The 15,878-nt window shown below is 39.8% G+C and overlaps 1 pseudogene; it reads right to left on the bottom strand.

The window, feature by feature from the left end:
• Positions 1–15,878, bottom strand: part of LOC114626246 — a 63,529-nt pseudogene that overhangs the window by 23,732 nt on the left and 23,919 nt on the right.

Here is a 15,878-nt window from a genome sequence, read left to right on the forward strand (position 1 = left end):
GTGAGATGGAGTTCTTACTGGCTGCTCTGAGTGCAGTGGCTCCTCTAGGATGACTCAGTATGACTCTAGGATGATTCAGTATCTCCACAGGACAGGAGCAGACCCCTCTGCATTCTTTATATTTATAATGTTTTTTTTTCTTGTGTGGATTCTCGTGTATACTAAAGACCAGATGACACATTCAGCCACATGGACTGAGCCACTACTAGACTCTGCAACTTCCCATTGATATATAGCTATTGTTGGTCTACTTGGTCCTCAGCCATGAGCCATTCCAATAAATCCACTTTTGACAAAATAGAGAGGTTGATTATGTCTGCTCTTTTCCTTTAGAGAATTTTACTGATACACCTGTGGTTTGTTTTCTTCTTGTCTGTTTGCTTGTTTGTTTGTTAATTTTAATTTTCATTTTTGTACCCTCCTCCCAAGAAAAAAAGTGCCTGCTAACATTAGAGCTCCATAGTGTTTGTCATCTGCTTCCTGCTTGTCTCCCCAGTGTTGTCAAATATCTACCATGTGAAAAGTATCTGCAATTTATCTGATCCCAGCATGAAGCAAGAAACAAAACAAAACAATACAAAACAATCTCTTTTCCCTAAATTCTTTTTTTAATTGGTGAAATTTGGGGGAAACTTCCACATATGTACCAAATTGTTCACTCCCTTCCAGGTCTAGTACTATACTGGGAAAGTTATACACGTTGTATCTAGTAGGAATGAGGAGAATCCCTGCTGAGTACGGTGATGGGAGCACAGACAAGAAGGGAAGTCCTGATTCAGTGAGCACAGGGTCACTGCGCACATAGGGAAGGGGCAGGAAGCTAATCAGAGATGAGATGATGTCATGAGCAGCCCTGCTTATACACTGAAGGGCTAAAAATCAGCTATAGGCCTAAAATCAGCAATGGGTCTGACATACGTGCCTACTAACACAAAGTCTTGGGTCTCTGTGGAAAAACACTGAAACAGATGACTAGAAGCTATTGTAAACAAGCAGCTTTGGTGGAAAATTGCCAGCCTGAATACATCGACCTTGTAGATAGGTAGCCTTGGTGGATAGTACCAACTCAGATAAGGACAAGTGAATCATAGGCAGAGTCATAGTGATCTGTCCCCGAACCTTCACCCAGTGACACTCTGTTCTGGAAGATATCTGTACTCCCCTTGAACACCTACACTGCTGCGTTATCCCCTTCCCCACATCCTGTCTTTTTGTGTCTATAACCCCTGTGTGAAAAAAGTAAAAATTATGGTTTGATCAGTCTATAGACAAGCCGTGTTTCTTTGCGTTCGCCTATTTTTTCTCCCATTCTCTTTTAGGTGATCTACCCGGACAGTTTAATGCCCTGCTGGACAGGACAAGATGACCTCTGCCAGTTTAAATAATGCGTGGGTGTAGCATAACACCCCTGATACCAGTCCTGAGACTACCCCAGACACTCAGAGTCCATGGGTGCCATTAAAAGGAGTAAGTAAGTAGTAGAGAAAAAGAAGAGAAAGAGAAAGAAAAGAATGTAGGTACAATGAAGAGAGGTAGAATTGGAGAGTTGAGGGTATTGAGGAACTGTGACATGAGCAGCCCGTGATGCAACCTGGAACCATGGTGGGGTCCTGGCTTCTTCTGCCACCAAGGGCCACTTCTGGACAAGTGGTCCCGCTGTAGCAGGAGTCTATTACCACTGAAGGACAGGAGGACATTCCTGGTCTGGTCTGCCGCTTAGAAATGACCGTAAATACTGTAATGAAGAAACACTTTACATCTATTTTCAATCCTTAGAAAGAAATGAACTAAATGACTGCTTCTGGATGGTAAATCTCTTACATATACAACCAAGTCTAAGCTTTTTCAGTGCTTGGTTTTAAAAGACATGTGTCTGATTGTGTGTGTGCCATGAGTGTCAGTGTCTGTCTGTATGTGTCTGTGTTTGTGTGTGTGAAAAGTAAGGAAATTCTAGATAGTTTAGGATGAAGCCAAACCATGATGCAGATATGAATATGTGCACATATTCTAAATAATTATTTATATTATATAATTTCAATGAACTCCAAATTCAATGTCGTCTATCTTTTAGATCACAGAGCAACACAATAGATACCTTTATTTTTTTTACACAAACATACATTAATATGAGATATCATTTCCTCTTCTGTATGTTATTTACATGTAGAGACACATCCAGAAACCTGTAGAAAATACATCTGGGTTAGAGACATGTCTCAGTGTTTATGAGCATTCTTACAGAAGTCCTGGATTCCTTTTCCAACACCCACACAGTTGTAACATTCTCCTGTACCTACAGGTCCAGGTTTTCTGAAATTCCCTTGTAGCCTGCCATTAATGTACACAAAAGCACACACATACACACACACACACAAACACACACACACTCAGAAAGACATAAACACACATGTGCAGAAAGTCAAATAATATAATTATTTTATAATAAATATGAATAGATAATGTAAATAATCAATTTAGTACTTCTTAAAATATGTACATTAATTCTACATTCTTTTTTATTGGATATTTTATTCATTTAGACTTCAGATGTTATCACTTCTCCCCAATTCATCCCAGAAATTCCTATCCTATCCTGCTCCTGCTTCAATAAGGGTATGTCTCCACCCACCCACCCACTGCTGCCTATCTGGCCTCATGTTCCCCCACACTGGGGCATCCACACATCATGGAATCAAGAGTCTACTCTCCCACTGATGCCCAACAAGGCCATCCTCTGCTACATACATGGCTGGAGCCATTAGTCCCCCCCATATGTGTTCCCAGGTTTGCACTTTATACCCTGGGAGCTCTGGTTGATATATTCGCTCTCCCCGTGAGGTCACAAACCCCTTCAATTGCAACAGTCCTCTCTCTAACTCCTCCATTTGGGGACACCCTGATCAGTTCAATGATTGGCTGTGAGCATCTGCCTCTATATACATCAGGCTCTAGCGGAGCCTCTCAGGCGACAGCTAGATTAGGTTCCTGTCAGCACGCACTTCCTGGCATCCACAAGAGTGTATGGGTTCAGTGACTGCAAGTGAGATGGATTCCCCAGTTGGGGCAGTCTCAGGACATCACCTCCTTCAGTCTCTGCCACACACTTTGTCTCCTTATTTGCTCACATGAGTATTTTGTGACTCTTTCTAAGAAGGACTGAAGCACCCACACTTTAGTCTTCCTTCTTCTTGAGCTTCAGTTGGTCTGTGAGTTATATCTTGGGTGTTGCGAGCTTTGGGGATAATATCCACTTATCAATGAGTGCATACTATGTGTGTTCTTTTGAGACTGCATTACCTCACTCAGGATGATATTTTCTAGTTCCATCCATTTGCTTAAGAATTTCATTGTTTTTAATAGCTGAGCAGTACTCCATTGTGTAAATGCATCTCATTTCTGTATCCATTCCTCTGTTGAAATACATCTTGGTTCTTTCCAGCTTCTGGCTATTATTAATAAAGCTGTGGAACATAGTGGAGCATGTGTCCTTGTTACATGTTGAAGCATCCTTTGTGTATATGCCCAGAAGTGGTATAGCTGGGTCCTCAGGTAATATTATGTCCAATTTTCTGAGGAACCGCCAGACTGATTTCCAGACTGTATCAGCTTGCAATCCCACCAACAATGGAGAAGTGTTCCTCTTTCTCCACATCCTCACCAGCATCTGCTATCCCCTTTGTTTTTGATCTTAGCCATTCTGACTGGTGTGAGGTGGAATCTCAGGGTTGTTTTGGTTTGGATTTCCCTGATAACTAAAGATGTTGAACATTTCTTTTTTGGGGGAGGGGGACAAACTTTCAATATTGAGTATCTTTGTAAAGAAGTCTTGAACAAAATATCATTTGTATAATTGTGGGTCTAATATTTTATTTCATTTAAAGTAAGGTATACTCCTATTTTTGTAATACCTTTCTTTGGGGAATATCAGCTTTAGAGATAATATAGGATCTATGTTTCAAAACTAATTGGGAAACTAATAGAAGGTTTAATCCAAATTGTAAGTTAATGAAGAAACTAATAGTTTGCTGCAAAGTCACTGAGAAACATTTAAAATATCAGCCAAAGGAAGCTTTGTAAAATTTAGATTTATTTTTAAGTTATAATCATGTGTGTAGGTGTGTGCATATGAATGCAGGAGTCCTTGAAGTTCAGAGGAAGGCATCAGATCCTCTGCAGCCAGGGTTACTGGGAGCAGTGAGTCACCCAGTGTGAGTGCTGGGAATCAAACCTTGTCCTCTGTAAGAGCAGCAGGCTCTCTCTCCACTAAGGAGCTGTCTCTCCATCTCTCAGCCTATAATTTAGTTTACTGATAAAATGCTTTTAAAGGAACAAATGATCAGGTATGGTAAAACAAAATGGGAGAGAAATGGTAACTGAAGTATTTTGACATAAAAGATGACGTGGTTCATGGTTAGATTAGGGAACCTAGGAAATAGTCCACAGCATAAATAAACAAATGATGTACACAGACTGAGCAGAACTTCACTTGAACATTTCTTTAAGTGCTTTCAACCATTCGAGTTTCCTCAGTTGAGAATTCTTTGTTTAGCTCTGTACCCCATTTTTAATAGGGTTATCTGATTGCCTGGAGTCTAATTACTAGAGTAGTTTGTGTACATGGGATATTAGGCCTCTATCAGATGTAAGATTGGTAAAGGTCTTTTCCCAGTCTGTTGGTTGCCATTTTGTCCTATTGACAGTGTCCTTTGCCTTGCAGAAACTTTGCAATTTTATGAGGTCTCATTTGAGTATTCTTGATTTTAGAGCATAAGCCATTGGTGTTCTGTTCAGGAACTTTTCCTCTGTGCCCATATATTTGAGGCTCTTCCCCATTTTCTCTTCTATTACTTTGTTTTCTTTCTTTTTTCTTTTTTGAGACAGAGTTTCTCTGTATAGCCCTGGCTGTCCTGGAACTCACTCTGTAGTCCAGGCTGGCCTCAAACTCAGAAATCCACCTGCCTCTGCCTCCCTCTTCAATTACTTTTATTGTATCTGTTTTTATGTGGAGGTCCTTGATCCACTTGAACTCGAGCTTTGTACAAGGAAATTAGAATGGATGGATTTGCATGTTGACCTCCAGTTGAAACAGCACCATTTGTTGAAAATGCTGTCTTTTCCCACTGGATCATTTTAGCTCTGTTGGCAAAGATCAAGTGACCATAGATGTGCGGGTTCATTTTTGGATCTACAATTCTATTCCATTGATCTTCCTTTCTGTCTCTGTACCAATACCATGCAATTTTCATCACTATTGCTCTGTAATACAGCTTGAGGTCAGGGATGGTGATTCCCCCAGTAGTTCTTTTATTGTTGACAATAGTGTTGCCTATCCTGGGTGTTTATTGTTATTCAAAATGAATTTGCAAATTGTTCTTTACAACTATGAAAAATTGAGTTGCAATTTTGATGGGATTGCATTGAATCTGTAGATTGCTTTCGGCAATACGGTCATTTTTACTATATTAATCCCGCCAATCCATGAGCATGGGAGACCTTTCCATCTTCTGAGATCTTTGATTTCCTTCTACAGAGACTTGAAGTTCTTGTCACACAGATCTTTCACTTGCTTGGTTAGGTTCACACCAAGGTATTTTTATATTATTTGTGATGATTGTGATGGGTGTTGTTTCACTAATTTCTTTCTCAGCCTCCATCCTTTGAGGAGAGAAAGACCAGTGATTTGTTTGGGTTAATTTTTTATCCAGCTACATTGCTAAAGTTGTTTATCAGGTTTAGGAGTTCTCTGGTGGAATAATTAGGGTCACTTAAGTTACTATCATATCATATGCCAATAGTGATACTTTGACTTCTTCGTTTCCAATTTGTATCCCTTTGGCCTCATATTTTTGTTTAATTCCTCTGGCTAGGATATTGAGTACTATGTTGGGTAGGTAGGGAGAGAGTGGACAGTCTTTTCTAGTCCCTGATTTTAGTGGGGCTGCTTCAAGTTTCTCTCCATTTAGTTTGATGTTGGCTACTGGTTTGTTGTATATTGCTTTTACTATGTGTAGGTATAGGCTTTGAATTCCTGATCTTTCCAGGACTTTAGCCATCAAGGGATGTTGAATTATGTCAAATGCTGCCTCTGCATCTAGTGAGAAGATCATGTGGGTTTTTTTCTTTCAGTTTGTTTATATAGTGGATTGTGTTTATGGACTTCCATATATTGTACCATCCCTGAATTCCTAGGAGAAAGCCTACTGGATCATGATGGATGATTGTTTTGATGTGTTCTTGGATTCGGTTTGCAAGAATTTTATTGAGTATTTTTGCATCAATATTCATAAGGGGGATTGGTCTAAAGTTCTCTTTCTTTCCTTGGTCTTTGTGTGGTTCAGGTGTGAGCTTAGTTGTGGTTTCATTGAACGAATTGGGTAGTGTTCCTTCTGTTCCTACTTTGTGGAATAGTTTGAAGAGAATTGATATTAGGTCTTCTTTGAAGGTCTGTTAAAATTCTGTACTAAAATTGGCTGGTCTTAGGATTTTTTTGATTGGAAGACTTTTTATGACTACTTCTACTTCCTTAGGGGTTATTGGACTGTTTAGGTTTTTTTTTCTGATCCTGATTTAACTTTTGTACCTGGTATCTCTCTGGAAAATACTCCATTTTTTCCTGATTATCCAGTTTTGTTGAGTATAGGCTTTTGTAGTCAGATATGATGATTTAGTAAATTTCCCCAGTTTTTGTTCTTATGTCTCTTTTTTCATTTCTGATTTTATTAATTTGGATTCTGTCTCTGTGCCCTCTGGTTAGTCTGGATATGAGTTTATCTATCTTGTTGATTTTCTCAAAGAACCAGCTCCTGGTTTTGTTGATTCTTTGTATAGTTCTTTTTGTTTCTACTTGGTTGATTTCAGCCTTGAGGTTGATTATTTCCTGTCATCTACTCCCCTTGGGTGTACTTCCTTCTTTTTGTTCTAGAGCTTTCAGGTGTGCTGTCAAGCTGCTATTGTATGCTCTCACCAGTTTCTTTTTGTAGGTAATTAGAGCTATGAATTTTCTTCTTAGCACTGCTTTCATTGTGTCCCATAAGTTTTGGTATGATGTGCCTTTATTTTCATTATAATCTAAAAAGTTTTAATTTTTTTCTTTATTTCTTCCTTGACTAAATTATCATTGAGTAGAACGTTTTTCAGTTTCCATGTGTATGTGGGCCTTTCATTGTTTTATTGTTATTAAAGACCAGTATTAGTCCGTGGTGATCTGAAAGGATGCATGGGATTATTTCAATCCTCTTGTATCTGTTGAGGCCTGTTTTGTGTCCAATTATATGGTCAATTTTGGAGAAGGTACCATGAGGTGCTGAGAAGAAGTTATATTCTTTTGTATTAGGATGAAATGTTTTATAGATATTTGTTAAATCCATTTGGTTCATAGCTTCTGTTAGTTTCACTGTGTCTCTGTTTAGTTTCTGTTTCCATGATCTGTCCATTGCTGACAGTGGGGTGCTGAAGTCTCCCACTATTATTGTGTGAGGTGCAATGTGTGCTTTGAGCTTTAGTAAAGCTTCATTTTTTTAATGTGGGTAGCCTTGCATTTGGATCATAGATGTTCAGAATTGAGAGTTCATCTTGGTAGATTTTTCCTTTGACAAGTATGAAGTGTCCTTCCTTATCTTATTTGATAACTTTTGGTTCAAAGTGAATTTTTTTCAATATTACAATGGCTACTTCAGCTTGTTTCTTGGGATCATTTGGTTGCAAAATTGTTTTCCAGCCTTTTACTCTGAGGTAGTGTCTATCTTTGTCACTGAGGTGTGTCACTGAGGTGTGCTGGGTCCTGTTTACTTAATCCAGTCCATTAATCTATGTCTTATAATTGGGGAACTGAGTCCATTGATGTTAAGAGATATTAATGAAGATTGATTGTTTCTTCCTGTTATTTTTGTTTTTAGAGGTGGAATTATGTTGAGTGGCTATCTTCTTTTGGGTTTGTTGAAAGAAGATTACTTTCTTTTCCTCCTTGTTTTGGAGCTTTGCATCTCTTATCCTTCTTAGGGCTGGGTTTGTGGAAAGATATTGTGTAAATTTGTTTTTGTCATGGAATATCTTGGTTTCTCCATCTATGTTAATTGAGAGTTTTGCTGGGTATAGTATCCTGGGATAGCATTTGTGTTCTCTTAAGGTCTCTATGACATCTGTCCAGGATCTTCATGCTTTTATAGTCTTTGGTGAGAAGTCTGGTGTAATTCTTATAGGTCTGCTTTTACATGTTACTTGACTGGTTTCCCTTACTGCTTTTAATATTCTTTCTTTGTGTTGTGCAATTGGTGTTTTGATTATTATTTGACAGAAGAAATTTATTTTCTGGTGTAGTCATTTTGGAGTTCTGTAGGCATCTTGTATGTTCGTGGGCATCTCTTTCTTTAGGTTAGGGAAGTTTTCTTCTATAATTTTTTTGAAGTTATTTACTGGCCCTATAAGTTGGTAATCTTTGCTCTTTTCTATACCTATTATCCTTACGTTTGGTCTTCACATTGTGTCCTGGATTTCCTTGATGTTTTGGGTTACGAGAGTTTTGCACTATCTTTGACCATTGTGTGAATGTTTTCTATGGTATCTTCTGCACTTGTGATTCTCTCTTGTATCTCTTGTATTCTGTTGGTGATGCATCTATGATTCCTGATCTCTTTCCTAGATTTTCTATTTCCAGGGTTGTTTTTCCCTTTGTGATTTCCTTAGTGATTCTATTTCCATTTTTAGATTCTGGATGGGTTTTTTCGATTCCTTCACATGTATTATTGTGTTTTCTTGTAATTCTTTAAGGGATTTTTGGGTTTCCTCTTTTAGGGGTTCTACCTGTTTACCTGTGTTCTCCTGTATTTCTTTAAGGGAGCTATTTTTGCCCTTCTTAAAGTCCTCTATCCTCATCATGAAATGTGATTTTAAATCTGAATCTTGCTTATCCAGTGTGATGGGTTATCCAGGACTTGCTATAGTAGAGTAACTAGTGATTGCCATCATCATTCTGATGATGCCAAGTAACCTTGGTTTCTGCTGCTTATTTTCTTGTACTTTCCCTTTCACCATCTGGTTATCTATAGTGCTTTTTGCACTCTGACTAGAGCCTGTCTCTCCAGCTCCCTCTATGTTCCTGGGTGTATTAGAGCTCCTGGAAGTCCAGCTTCCTCTAGGTACTATGGAATTGGGTGCAGTGCTGGCATCCAAGGTCTGCTTAGAGCCCCTGCACAGACCTTAAGGAACCGCTGCCACTGACCAGGCAGGGGTTCTTGCATCCCTGGGTCCCTGGGGACCCTAGTAACTCCTGATTTAGGGTGGATATTAGGGCTTCCTCATCTATGGTCCTGGGAATGTTAGAGCTTCTGGGAGTCCAGCTTCCTCTGAGTGTTGTGGGATGGGGTGCAGTGCTGGCACCCAAGGCCTGCTCAGGGCACTACTGCAGACTGGAAGAACTATTTCTATATTCTTTATAATTTACAAAATCTCTCAATAAGAACACAGCTTCATAAAGAGCATTTGGAGTTGTTTTATTAAGGAGTCTTTGAAACTATATTCACATCAATCACATGGTTCACACTGCACATAGTGGAGACACTATTTTCTACTTTGATGCTTGTCACAGTTGTACAAACCAAAATATGCTCATCAGAGCCTAAAGACATATCCTCTCGTTTTCTTACTTACCTGCTATGATGTATAAGAGTAAATATAGTACTTGGCAATAGCTTCCTTAGCTCAGCCAGCAATTTCCCAAAAAAATAAGATGACAGTCTATAATATCCACTGGTATGCTCATGTCTACAGAATCAAAAGTGTTCCTTGTAAATCCTTAGACTACTCCAGCAAGCACAGGTGAGATGCTGGCAATCCTGACGTCTGATATCACAGGGAGCCTATGAAGACAGTGTCCCTGTACTCCAGGCTGACTCTCGTATACCCCCCCCATTCTTTGAACTAGCATTCCTAGGCCACCATCCTTATGGCATTCTCGCTATGATTCCAATAAGAGAAATTCCATGTTTTGTCCACTAGGCCACAGAACAGCCCCTACAGGGAAATGGTTCAAAGTCCCCACCCTCCACAGAGACTCTGCTCCTCTTAGGCTGATTTTCTGAGATACTTCAGCTCTCAGTACTTCACTTCAGAGAGTAGTCACAGAGACTCCTATTATCCCCTTCAATGAAGAAGGTGACACTGACCCTCTGAGGTCACCCTGCAGACACTACATCATTCTCTTCTGCATCTCTCATTTTAGGAAAGACATCTTCCTTCAATAATCTCACTTTACAACCACAAATCTTTACCAGCTACCACACCTAGTCCTTCCCCTTCCTATCTACTATCCCTAAGCCATTTCAAACTCTAAACTCTTCCCCTGCCAGTGTCTTCGTGGCATCTCTGATTTAATTTTACTTGAATTTTTAGAAAGGACCGCTAGGGAGACTAACATCTAGGCCCAACTACCAATGATAACAACTTTATCACCACCTTCAGATGCCTAGTGCAGCAGGGGCTACTCACAGAAAGTGATCCCTGTCAATGAGAAAGAGCTCCCTTGGAGACACACTTAAGGTACACTCAAAGCCTGTGAGAAAGAAGAGCACAGCTCTGTGAGGAGAGAACAAAGGCAAAAGAAAAGACAAATTCAACATTAGGAAGGGTTTTTGTTTTCCCCAGAGAGCTTGTTCAGAAGGACACATAATTCTATTTTCACACAGTCAAACTTCTTCTAAAACATGGTAAGGGAGGAAGTGAAATGTACAAATTAAGAGTATTACACAATTTCTAAATCCCATGTAGAAACAGGTTGTGAAGCTCTTACTTATGGCTACGTTTTCCAAGAACATTTCCACTTCTGTTTTTTGGGTGTTCATTTCTGAAGGCAGTGGTATAATGTCCTCTCACTGCACACCTCCTATGACAGTCACTACTGTCAGCCATGCTTCTTGGAAGTCAATTGATTTATAATCTATAGGTAAGTGAAATATGCATTTGTCTTTCTGTGCTTGGATTATTTTACTTTGCATGTGGAATGTAGAATCTACACTGTCTGTACTGTGACCTATGCTGTGCTGTGTAGACTCTACATAGGCAAAAAATAAGTCCTAGTAGGATTGGAAGATGTTCACACTGTGACTTTCAGATATCAAAGGAGGACACCCCTGAAACAGTTGTAACAATTGTCTCTGTGCAGACTGAAGGCCAGTCCACACAGGATGAAACTCACAGAAGAACTGATTTATGATTCTTTTTTTCCTTTACAACTAATTACTTTTTTTCACACATAAAACAGATTTGTGGGGCTGGGAAGGTGACCTGTTCAATGAAGTGTCTGCCATACAAATATGAGGACATGAGTTCAGAGTTAGAAGCCATGTAAAAGCCAGGCACATACTTCACACCTGCATTACACAGATGGCGGATACAATGGTAGATCATAGAGCTTATTAGCCAGTCAGTCCAGCCAATCAATGATCTCTAGATCCAGTGAGAGACCTGTCTTGAAAGAGACAGTGGAGGATCATGAAGGAAAGCCTGGCCTCAACCTCTCTTCTCCACCAGCAAACAGAAGCATGTTGACCTACATATACATATATTTACACCCACATAAACACAGATGAATGTTCAGACAAATGTGTACATATAATGCACAACACTTCACACTCACATACAAAAACACACTTACTGAAACATTTATACTCACCCATGCTGACAATCAAACACATACACTTACAAAACAGTCACTGTCAACAGAATAAAAGGACAATACTTAGAAGAGGAGAAAAGATATGTTCATTGTGTATCTGGTCAGGGGTTCATATTTCAGAAACAAAAATAACTGTAACTCAATAGCAAGAAAGAATCCAAGGCCAGTGAGATGGTTTGGCAGGTAAGATGACTATGCCAAGCTTGATGACCTGCAAGCAATCCCTGAAACCCATGTGGTGGAGGGATCAACTTTTGTAAATTGTCCTCTGCCTTTTATATGCAAGCTATAGGACATATATGCCCACACAGATTGTGGTGGTTTGAATACGCTTTGCCAAGGGACTGGCACTATTAGCAGGTGTGACCTTGTTGAAATAACCTTATTTTGCTGACTGAAAGGGAATCTTCTGTTTGCCTTCAGAACAAAGCAAAGACCTCTCAGCTCCTCCAGCATTATGTCTCCCTGGATGCTGTCATGCTTCCAGCTATGATGATAATGAACTGGAGCTCAGAACCTGTAAGGCAGCCTGAATTAAATATCCTTTATATGAGTTGCCTAGGTCATGGTGTCTCTCTATAGCAATAGAAACTCTAACTAAGACACACATACACAAATAAGTAAATAAATACATAATTTTTGGAATGATAACAAAGTATTCCAATTTGAATGAGATAGTCGGTGCTACAAAGAATTCATAAAGCATCCAATGGATTCTGGTTTATTTTCTTCTAAGATACCTTGTTCAAAACAAGAGATAATATATTTGAGTGAGAATGTGAATCATCTCAAGCCCTTGTGTTCTGCTAGTATGAATATAAAATAGTATAGTGGAGTGGAGACAGGATAGAAGTTCCTCAAATTACACAATGGCCTTATGGTATGTCAACTCTAGCCTTCTAGTATAAGGAAAAATTCCAGGGCTCAATCACATGTATTGCACGCTCAGCAGCATTGGTCATAGTAGCCAAAGGTGAGAGCAAACTGCACTTCCAGGCTCAGATGAAAGAGAAGCAACAGCATGAGCATACAATGGACAATTATTCAACCTCACAGAGTCCAAAGAAACTCCACACCTGCCACACTTTTATGAGCCCTGAATATATTACATTAATGGAATCAAGTCAGCCAGAACAAACAAGAACCTAATCAAACCAACAACAAACTGCAAATACTTTATGATTTCAATTCAGTGTCTGACATTAGTCATACTCAAAGGCAGATAGTAGAGTGGTGGATGCCAGGAATTGAGAGTGATTTATATGGGGGTGGTCCCCTCCCAAAGATATGGGATTACATGTAGGAAGGTGAAAATTACCCTACGTTTAAAATGTGGTGTTAGTCTGTATCAGATGAACCTGATCCACACACAGAAGCCCATTAAATTTTGAGCTGAGTGGTATTTACAGATTCGTTCTATCCTCACACAAACATGTGAAAAAGTAAATTCTTTTTTTTTTAATTTTTTTATTGGATGTTTTATTTACATTTCATATATTGTCCCCTTACCCCATCCCCCACCCACCCAGGAACCCCCAATCCCCTCACCCCTCCTCCTTCTTCTTTGTGGATGTAACCTCTATCTACCCCCCCACTCCCCCCTCCCCACCCTCAAAACTCCCACCCCCTGGAGCGTCCAGCCTTCATGAGGTCAAGGATCTCATCTTCCACCTGTGCCCAGCAGGGCCCTCCACTCTTATATATTCAGCTAAAGCCCTGGATCCCTCCATAAGTGCTCCCAGGCTGGTGGTTTAGACCCTGGGAGCTGTGGTTGGTTGGTATTGTTGCTCTCCTCATGGGGCCACAAATCCTTTCAGCTCCTTCAGTCTTCACTCTAACTCCTCCATTGAGAACCCCATGATCACTTCAATGGCTAGTTGTGAGCATCTGCCTCTGAATATGTCAGACTCTTGAAGACCTCTGAGGAGACATCCATATCAGGCTCTTATCAGCATGCACTTCCTGACTTCCACATCAGCATCTACCTTTGGTGACTGCACATGGGATGGATACTCAGGTGGAAAGGTCTTCAGACGGCCCCTCCTTCAGTTTTTGTCCCTCGCTTTGTCTCCATATTTGCTCCCTTGAGTATTTTGTTGCTCCTTCTAAGAAGGACCGAATCACCCCCCACTTGGTCTTCATTCTTTATGGACTTCATGTGGCCTGTGAGTTGCATCTTGGGCATTTCGAGGTTCTGGGCTAATATCCAATAATCAGTGAGTGAATACCATGTGTGTTCTTTTGTGATTGGCTTACCTCACTCAGGATGATAATTTTAGTTCCATCCATTTACCTAGGAACCTCTCGAATTCATTGTTTTTAATAGCTGAGTAATACTCCATTGTGTAAATATACCACATTTTTTGAATCCATTCCTCAGTTGAAGGACATCTGGGTTCTTTCCAGCTCCTGGCTATTATAAATAAGGCTGCTATGAACATAGTTGAGCATATGTCCTTATTATATGTTCGAGCATCTTCTGGGTATATGCCTAGGAGTGGTATAGCTGGATCCTCGGGTAATGCTATGTCCAATTTTCTGAGGAACCGCCAGACTGATTTCCAAAGTGGTTGCACCATCTTGCAGTCCCACCAACAATGGAGGAGTGTTCCTCTTTCTCCACACCCTCGCCAGCATCTACTATCACCTGAGTTTTTAATCTTAGCCATTCTGACTGGTGTGAGATGGAATCTCAGGGTTGTTTTGATTTGCATTTCCCTGACGACTAAGGATGCCGAGCATTTCTTTAGGTGCTTCTCGGCCATTCGAGTTTCTTCTGTTGAAAATTCTTTGTTAAGCTCTATACCCCATTTTTTAATAGGGTAATTTGGTTGTCTGGAGTCTAATTTCTTGAGTTCTTTGTATATATTGGATATTAGCCCTCTATCAGATGAAGGATTGGTAAAGATCTTTTCCCAATTTGTTGGTTGTCGTTTTGTCCTATTGACAGTGTCCTTTGCCTTACAGAAACTTTGCAATTTTATGAAGTCCCATTTGTCAATTCTCGATCTTAGAGCATATGCCATTGGAGTTCTGTTCAGGAACTTTTCCCCTGTGCCCAAGTATTCGAGGCTTTTCCCCACCTTCTCTTCTATTAGTTTCAGTGTATCTGGTTTTATGTGGAGGTCCTTTATCCACTTAGATTTGAGCTTTGTACAAGGGGATAAGAATGGATCAATTTTCATTCTTCTACATGTTGTCCTCCTGTTGAACCAGCACCATTTGTTGAAAATGCTGTCCTTTTTCCACTGGACAGTTTTAGCTCCTTTGTCAAAGATCAAGTGACCATAGGAGTGTGGGTTCATTTCTGGGTCTTCAATTCTATTCCATTGATCTTCCTGCCTGTCTCTGTACCAATACCAGGTAGTTTTTATCACTATTGCTCTGTAGTACAGCTTGAGGTCAGGGATGGTGATTCCTCCCGAAGTTCTTTTATTGTTGAGAATAGTTTTCGCTATCCTGGGTTTTTTGTTATTCCATATGAATTTGAGAATTTCCTTTTCTAACTCTGTGAAGAATTGAGTTGGGATTTTAATGGGGATTGCATTGAATCTGTAGATTGCTTTTGGCAAGATGGCCATTTTTATTATATTAATCCTGCCAATCCATGAGCATGGGAGATCTTTCCATCTTCTGAGATCTTCTTCAATTTCTTTCTTCAGAGACTTGAAGTTCTTGTCATACAAGTCTTTCACTTGCTTGGTTAGATTCACACCAAGGTATTTTATATTATTTGCAACTATTGTGAAGGGTGTCATTTCCCTAATTTCTTTTTCAGTCTGTTTATCTTTCATGTAGAGGAAGGCTACTGATTTGTTTGAGTTGATTTTATAACCAGCCACTTTGCTGAAGTTGTTTATCAGGTTTAGGAGTTCTCTGGTGGAAGTTTTGGGGTCACTTAAGTATACTATCATATCATCTGCAAATAGCGATATTTTGACTTCTTCCTTTCCTATTTGTATCCCTTTGACTTCTTTTTGTTGTCTAATTGCTCTGGCTAAGACTTCCAGTACTATATTGAATAGGTAGGGGGAGAGTGGGCAGCCTTGTCTAGTCCCTGATCTTAGTGGGATTGCTTCAAGTTTCTCTCCATTTAGCTTGATGTTGGCTACTGGTTTGCTGTAAATTGCTTTTACTATGTTTAGGTAGGGGCCTTGAATTCCTGATCTTTCCAAGACTTTTATCATGAAGGGATGTTGAATTTTGTCAA

The sequence above is a fragment of the Grammomys surdaster genome, unplaced genomic scaffold (assembly GCF_004785775.1).
Source record: "Grammomys surdaster isolate TR1022 unplaced genomic scaffold, NIH_TR_1.0 231, whole genome shotgun sequence".
NCBI classification, from domain to species: Eukaryota; Metazoa; Chordata; class Mammalia; order Rodentia; family Muridae; genus Grammomys; species Grammomys surdaster.